Below are 7,890 nucleotides of genomic sequence, written 5' to 3'. Positions count from 1 at the left end.
CCTTGCCTCCATCCCTCTGGTCAAGGGCTGCTAAACCCTCTGCAGGAGCTGCTGCAGAGGGGACAGAGGTGAGATTTGTTTTTATGAGATAAACTGAGGCAAGGAGGGCAAAGCACTGCTGCATTCCTGGCTCCCAGAGCAGCTTCTCTGAAGGTGGAAATAGAAGTGCAAAGCTGCAAATGGCCAGCTGTCCCCTGGACTGCAGCAGATGTCCCCAGGGGCTGCCAGCTGGGGTCAGACCCCATTGCTCCCCAACATTCCCCCTACCCCTCATTGACACTCCCCAGTGCCTCCCAGCATCCCCACTGCCTCAGCCTGCTGGGGACAGCAGGGGTGGGCTGCTGGAGCAGCACTGCACTGGTCCCCTGGTCTGATCCCCACTCAGCACTGGCACCACTGGGAAACCTGCTCTGGCTCAGAGAGGATCAGAGAGGCGAATGGCAGGAGTAACCTCTGAGTAACCTCTGAGTAACCTGGTCCCTCTGAGCAACCCAGTCTAATGGAAGCTTCCTTGCCCGTGGCAGGGGGTTGGAGCAAGGTGAGATTTAAGCTCCCTTCCAGCTCAAACCATCCTGTGATTCTACGAAGAGGGGCTGTGGCAGGGGCTGTCAGTTTCTGCAGGCAGGCTCACACTGCCGAAGGATTTTCCTGGTATGGATGGGGAGAAGGACCCTCATGAGTGCACTGACAACAGGCAGAAACTCCCCAGTTTCCTTTCCCAAAGCTGACTCTGCCATTCCAGCCTGCCCATTGCACAGACAGCAGCAACCCAGTTCCCTCCAGTACCGCCCCATTTCCCAGGGCGATGTGCCGTGACTCACCGGAGCCCGGGGGGCGGGCAGGCAGCATCTCGGCTCTGACACAGAGCTGTGACAGCCCCTGCCTTGCTTTTGGATTCGGGAGCACCTCCCAGTGACCGAGGCTGTTCCAGCACAGTTCACAGTGTCCCCACCACCACGACCACCTCCACGGACACCCGTGGCCTCTGCAGAGTCACCCTGACTGACTGGCTCAGCCCAGCCCAGCTCACACTTGTTTGTCAGAGAGGAACCATCCAGACCGAGCCTTTCCTTCGAGGGTGCTGCTGCTTGTCACTCTGTCACATCCGTGAAGCGCCAAGGCAGCGCCATGAAGCAGAAATGACACGTTCTGGCAGCTGACATCTCCAGGAAGGGTTTAGCATGAAGACAAACTCACCCTACGGTGAGCTAATGCTCCCGAGCTGCCATCCTGCAGTGCCCAGGACGCTCCTGATGCCCAAAAAGGAGCAAACAAAGGCGAGGGTTTGTCCTGGATCCATATGACAAGCGCCAGCGGTGCGGGGTGACCTGACAAAGCCAGATGTGTTTGGCAATCCTCTGGCTCATAAATTGGATTTGCTGCCACCGTGTCACGCTCCAGATGGCACAGTATGTGTGCCCTGGTGTTGGGGAGGGGCACAGATGCGTGGTGAGCCACGGACAAGGGCTGGCATCTGCTCCTTCAGGTGGACTCAGAAAAAAGAGTCTTTCAGGGCTGTGCTCACCTGTGAATGGGGGGGGTGGGGGTGGTTTGCACACATGTGGGTGTGTTTGTGCCCAGTGTTTGCACACACGTGGGTGTCTTGGTGCACACTTGGCAAAATAAAGCAGCGATTGCAAAGCGACGGTGCCAGTGCTGAGCAGAGGCAGGACAAGGCTCCCTGCTGAGGGTGGGATGCAGGGATGTCCTGCAAGCTTCCAGCCACATCTCGCTGCTGCCTGCACCATCCTGGCTTGTTTAAAGCCCCCATTCCCCCCCCCCCCCCATATATGTATTTTTATATGTGGGGCAGATATAGGCACTTTGTAAACTCACCTTCTCCCCTCCCAGCACAGGGAAGGCAGTGTGGGATGCAGGGCTGGAGAGGGGTGCTCTGCCCGGGGAGGGATGCTGCTCTGAGGCTGACAGGGCTGTCTGAGCCCCTGGGACCCTGCACTTTAAAGGCATTAAGAAACCTTGCAGAGAGGGGTTGCAGGAAAAGCACTCTCATTGTCAGGGAGGTTAAACTTGCCCCTTGAGCACCCCTGCTGCAGCCTGGCACTGGTTCAGCTCTGGTGTCCCTCTGCTCTCAGCTGCAGGGCTGAAAACACTTTCTTTTGGCAGCACTTTCTATGGGGCTGCAAACCACTGACAGCTGAAATTTATGACTTTGCCCTCCCTGAACCAGGACCCTGAAACTCGTGGGATGAAGGCAGCAGCTCTGCTCCTTGCTCTGCCTTCCCTGGCCGGGTCTGAGCTCTCCAGGTCCCTGCCAGAGGCTGTCCCCCCCCCTCTCCCAGTGAGCACTGACCCAGCAGCATCTCTGGCTTGCTGTGGGGGCTCTCAGGGGCTGCCAGCACTTCAGGGGCCATCAGCTTGTGACGTCTGTGGTCTGACTCAGAGCTCTGAGGCCCTACCTGCTCCATCCCCAGGGCCTTCGAGTTCTCCTGGAAGAGATTGGTTTTGTGTGTGCCAGACGTCACTCCAGGTCCTCACAGCCTTTCTCTTCATCCCCAGTGGGCTCCTTGGACTGGTTTCTTAGACAAGGGGTCCATCCCTGGGGGTGGGTTGGTGCTGCTGTTTGGGCTGGAGGAGCAGATGATGGTGTCTCCTGGCTGTTCTCCACCGAGAGCTCTGGTGCAGCTGCAGGCACCACCAGCTCCCCAACATGACACAGAGATACAGCAGCTTTCCAAAAACCTGGTGCTCTGTGTTATCCACTGATCTGATTCTTGCCCTGTCTCCCAGCCCTTCACTAATTAACACTCATCCTCCTTCTCCAGCAGCTCCACATCAGGTCCTGTGCCAGGCTCTGTGCAAGTCCCAGCAGCTGGTCCCTATTCCATGTCAGCCCTGCTCCTCCAGGAGTGATCCAGCACCATTCCCAGGGATGTTATTTCAGATCCACAGCTCTAACTCACACTCACAGGTGCCTCTCTGCCCCCAGCCAGGGCACCTCAAAGGGCAAAGCAAAGCAAACATGGAACAGCATCACAGCCTTTGAACCTGAACACATTTGTTCTTCTGTTTCAGGAGGCAAAGACCCAGCACTGCTGGTGTCATGTCCTCTGGGATCCAGTGGCATGATCTGGGACCCCCTCCATGGCTCCCAGCAGCAGTGTGTCCCATATGGGGTTGGGCTGTGGTTCAGTGGGGTTTTGGATATCTGTTTGCACAGATTGATGTCACTGCTCCGTGTCCCCCAGGGGAAGGACCTGGAGATGTGACTGCGGAGTGTCCCACTGTGGGAGATCCTGCAGGACAATCAGCACAGTGCCAGGAGGGGTGACTGGGCCAGTCTGGTCTATGTGCCTTCACACCAGTGCTCCACTGGTCCCAGTGTGGGATGGGTCTGTGTGGTGCCCTCTGCTCTCACTGAGTGCCAGCCATGGGGCCACCACTTGGGCTGTCTGGGGGCTGGAGCTCCAGCCCCAACATCCCACTGAGTCCTGGGCAGCAGCACCAGCCACCCCTTGCCAAGATCCTGCCCCATTCCAGGTGAGGAAAGCTGCTCCTTAGATCCAGAGAGCTCTCCTTGTCCCAGGGGATGGGCTTTGCCGTTCCTCCCTCTCACTCCTTTGCAGTTCCTCCCAGCAGCATCCAGGGCCCAGGAGGGTCGGAGAGGCAGGTGGAGAGCAGGTTCCCTCCTCTCTGCAGCAGCAGAGCATCAAATATCTTCAAAGAGAATTGCTCAGGCAGCCTCAGCCCTCGGATACTGAGGGTCCTGCAGGGCCCTGGGTGCTGCAGCTCTGTTGGGGTGAGCAGAGCAGAGTTGCTGGGTGGACTGCAAGGGCCCAGTGACCTTGCTCTGGGTGATGTCCCTGCCAGTGCTGGGCAGCTCCAGCCCTCCCTGGGGAGAGCTCACATCATGCTTTCCTGCTTCTTTTCCTGTTTAATTCTTGTGAAGGATGAACAAACACCCGGGTCTGTGGCTGCCCAGGGCTGGCTCAGAGCATCAGTGTCATCATGCAAGTGTGTCCTGGCTGCTCTTGGGGGAGGGATGCAGACAAGGCTGCTGCAGAGGGGTTGATGGAATGGGCAATGGAGAGACAGGCTCTTCCCTTGCTCAGGAAGTATTGTTTTTAGGGACAACTGCGTGGAGGAGGTTGCCCTGCAGAGGCCTCCAACTGCAGTTGGCCCCTCTGTGGGGCCAGAGCTGCCTCAGGAGTTTCACCCCTGAAGTGCCCCATATCCAGCAAGAAAAACCTTCTGTCTGCTTTGCTCAGCTCTGCTCTGGGTGTCGATGGGTGCTGGGGTCCTGCAGGGCCACCCACCCCCAGCTGTGCCAGCCCCATTCGGGGGTGCTGAGCCCAGGGTGGGCACATGGGGTTGGGCTGATGATGGTGGCCAGATGGCATCGCCACAGCCTGGCCTGGAAGCCTTGTCCTGGTGTGTCCCTGGGCAGCCCTCACCCCTGGGCAAGGAGTTTTGGGAGTGCAGGTGCAGCCTGGCAGGGGCTGGGGTGTGAACCAGCCTTGTGGTGCTCTGCTGGCACAAACCATGATGGGAGAAGGCTTCTGGGAGCTGTTATGAAATATCCATCACCAACTCATGAGGAATTTCGGGGAAATCCCCTGGAGCAGGAGCAATCCATGAACAGGCTGTATTTGCAGCAGCCCATGTCCTGCACACCACGGCAGGTGGGTTCTGGGGTTCCAGTGGGGATGTGGTTGGAGCTGTTTGGCCTCTCCAGGCTGGAGGGAATGGTAGAAGCTTTAAGGAGGGATGCACTGCCCATCACTCCCCAGGGCTGGAAAAACCCCTGCCACGACCTGGCAGTGCCAGTGCCAGCCATGTGGAGAGGGGCAAGTCCTGCTCTCCCTGCTCTGACACACACATTTTGGACCTGAGGGTCCTCCAGCCACTTGGCTGCTGTTTCAGCACCTCCAAGAAGAGGCACCATGTTATAATAATATAAATAACTATGCAAAGGCAAAAATACGTGAGAAAAAGTTTGGTTTGCCATCCCTTCAAGGCTCTTTTTTGGGGGGGACTTGCATTTTCAGTTTCCATCTTTTTCACCAGGCTGTTCCTCTCTCCACCTGCATTATGAGCAGGTGGAATCCTGCTCATAATTAAACTTCAGTGTTTGGATACAGCCCATTGCAGCTCATGGGCTGATTCTTACCAGGGCCAAGAAATAAGCAGAATATTTTTTCACTTCTGCAGGGTTTCTCCCAGCAGCTCCTCAAGGGTCGTCTCCGGTGTTGATTAACTTTCTCAGGACTCCTGGGAGATGGTGACTGTTTAGGAAGATTCTCAGTAGGGGGAGAGCAATCCAAGAGGCAGGATGATCCCTGGAGGACAGGGGGAGCATCCTCTTGGATGGGGCTCAGGGTGAGGGTCTGGGGGGCCCCGGGGGTGACCCAGCCCGGCTGCCCCCTGGGTTTAGGAGCTGGAGAGGCGGCTGCTCCCTTCTGGGGGGCCACACGGGGCTCCCCTGCCCTGTTGGCGGCTCCCAGTATGGACCAGTGCCGTGGAGCAGCGGAGCACGGGAGGGACGGGGCAGCCCCAGCCCCGCGCCGAGCCCCTGGCAGTGGGAGCAGTGGGAGCAGTGGGAGCAGTGGGAGCAGTGGGGACGGGCACAGTGGGGTCAGTGTCCCCCCTTCCCTGGCAGCAGGAACAGTGTCCCACCCCCGGGCCGAGCGCGGGCCGCTGGCACCATCTAGTGGGGTTTGTGCGGGGACCGGCGGTGCCGCCGCCACCCGTGTCCCTGCCCTGTCCCCGGGCACCAGCACGGCCCCGGACCCCCCCACTCCAGGGGTCTCCCCCAGCCCTGTGCCCCCGGTCCGTTGGTTCTACAGCCCAGGCTTGGTGGGGTGGGTTTGTGCCTGAGCCCCCCGCCGGTGCCCCCACAGTGACAGAGGTGACAGAGGTGACAGAGGGGGTGTTTGGGGGTACAAGGGGCTGCCTGCAGGGCTGGGTCCCCCCTACACGGGGGAACATCGCCCTGCTCACCCCTAGGCCAGCAGTCGTGGGGGTCTGGTGACCCCCATGGGTGGTCCAAGGGGTCGGACACTGGGCTGGGGGGTGATGGCAGGGCGAGCCCTGGACTCTGCACAGGGCGGGGTTTGGGGTCCGGCACCCGAGAGACCCCCAGCCTGGCTGCGGATCTTCCCAGCACAGCCCAGACTGGGGGGTCACACAGAGCCCCCCTGCTCTTGCTCTTCAACAACCAGCTGGATGTTTCCTGCACAACATCCCTTTAGGAAATGGGAGTGTGTAAACCATGGGGTGGGAGGCAAAGCTGGTGGCTGGGTCTGCCCTGCAACTTTTTTGGTGCTGGGTAGTGACAGGGTGAAGTGTACCATTAACTCCTTTTTCCTTTTCTTCTTTCCCTTTTTCTTCTCCTCCTCCTTCCCCTTCTCCTCTTCCTTCATTCTCCCTTTTGTTTTCAAACAATTCAAAGCACAGCCCTCAGGTATGGGGCAGTGCTGGGGTACAGCAGCATCCCACAATACTTGTGGGGTGTTGGGAGCCAGGACTCCCCTCAGGTTGCCCGTGCCAGGGGGAGCTGCCCCATTCAGGTCACCCCACGGCACAGGGGAAGACTCCATCAGCACCAGAAAAGCCTGAGATCTATCTATTTGTGGGTTTATTAGGCCAGGAGGAAGGCTGGGGGAGGCCCATCTCTGCCCCTCTTACCCCTGTTTCTGTAGCCCACCCTGGGCATGGGGGAAAGGGCTGAACCAGACCTGGCTCAAGCCCCAAAACGAGGGTCCCTCCCCTGCTCCCCTTGGCAGCTGCCACGTGCCCCCCACCAAGGCTGATGGCATGAAGTGGGATGAATTCAGGCACGTCCACAGGGGAGGGAATAAAGGAGAAACAACAAGCTGCAAAATTCTGACATTACTCCCCAGCGTCCAAACTCCTCACGCCAGCATGAGTTTGTAAAATAAAATAAGTGCTTTCCTCCCCTTCAAAAAAAAAAATGGTGAACTTCTTTTAGAGCCTGAATTGTGCTGGGTGATAGTGACTGGCAAGACAGACAAAACCTAGGGCTTCAGGCTGAGGATTTGTCTCTCCTGGTGGATTTAAGCAGTCCCTGCCCTGGGAAGCAGCTTTCCAGGGTGCTGTGCTGGCCTTGCACCTTCCCCTGATGTAGGATGGTGCCAGCACACCCTGGGCACTCGTGGCACAGGCAAAGGCTCCACGTGCATCCTGCACTGCCTGCAATGACAGGAGCCTTTTTTTCCAGCATCACTTTAACTTGCCTGCCTACACCACGCACAGAATTAGCCAACCCTGCAAAGCAATGGAAGAGAAAACAGTCCTGGCTGCTCCTGCATGAGCTGCTGTTTGGGCAGCGCCACTGGACAGTGAGCCACCACCAGCTCCTGCTCTGCCAGGAGGGATGCACGGGGAGACTTGGAAATGGCAGTTCAGGACCCTTTGCTTTGGGTGGCTGAGAATTTATGGGTGCATTGATAAGCTGGGTTTGAAAGTGGAAGGAAAACAGGGTATTACACCTGGAGAACAGGGAGCCCTGGCTTTGCAGGGAGGGCTGGCAGGGGAGGCAGGTGGAAAAAACCAGATGAAATTTCTGCCAGGAATTTTGCTTTGTCTTAAAAAAAAAAAAAAAAAAAAAAGAAAAAGAAAACAACAAAAACCCCAAACCAAAACCAAACAAAACCAAACAAAAAACCCCAAAACTAAACAAAAAACCAACAAGCAAATGAAAAACAAACAGCAAAGCCCAAAATACAGTTCGAGCAGATTAACACCTCTCCCAGGGGAGCTGCATGGCAGAGCAGCCCTGGCCCACACCATTGTCACCTTCCCAGCTCAAGTAAGGTCAGAAGCTCAGTTTTATTTCATTCCCATTTCAGAGGAGCACTGGCCAGGCAAGGCAGCTCCCCCCATCTCCCAGGGCACAGCCCAGCTGAGCAG

Source organism: Corapipo altera, unplaced genomic scaffold (assembly GCF_003945725.1).
Source record: "Corapipo altera isolate COAL_440 unplaced genomic scaffold, ASM394572v1 343, whole genome shotgun sequence".
In the NCBI taxonomy this organism is placed as follows: domain Eukaryota; kingdom Metazoa; phylum Chordata; class Aves; order Passeriformes; family Pipridae; genus Corapipo; species Corapipo altera.
The sequence above is the reverse complement of the archived record's forward strand: the minus strand, read 5'-3'. Positions refer to the sequence as shown.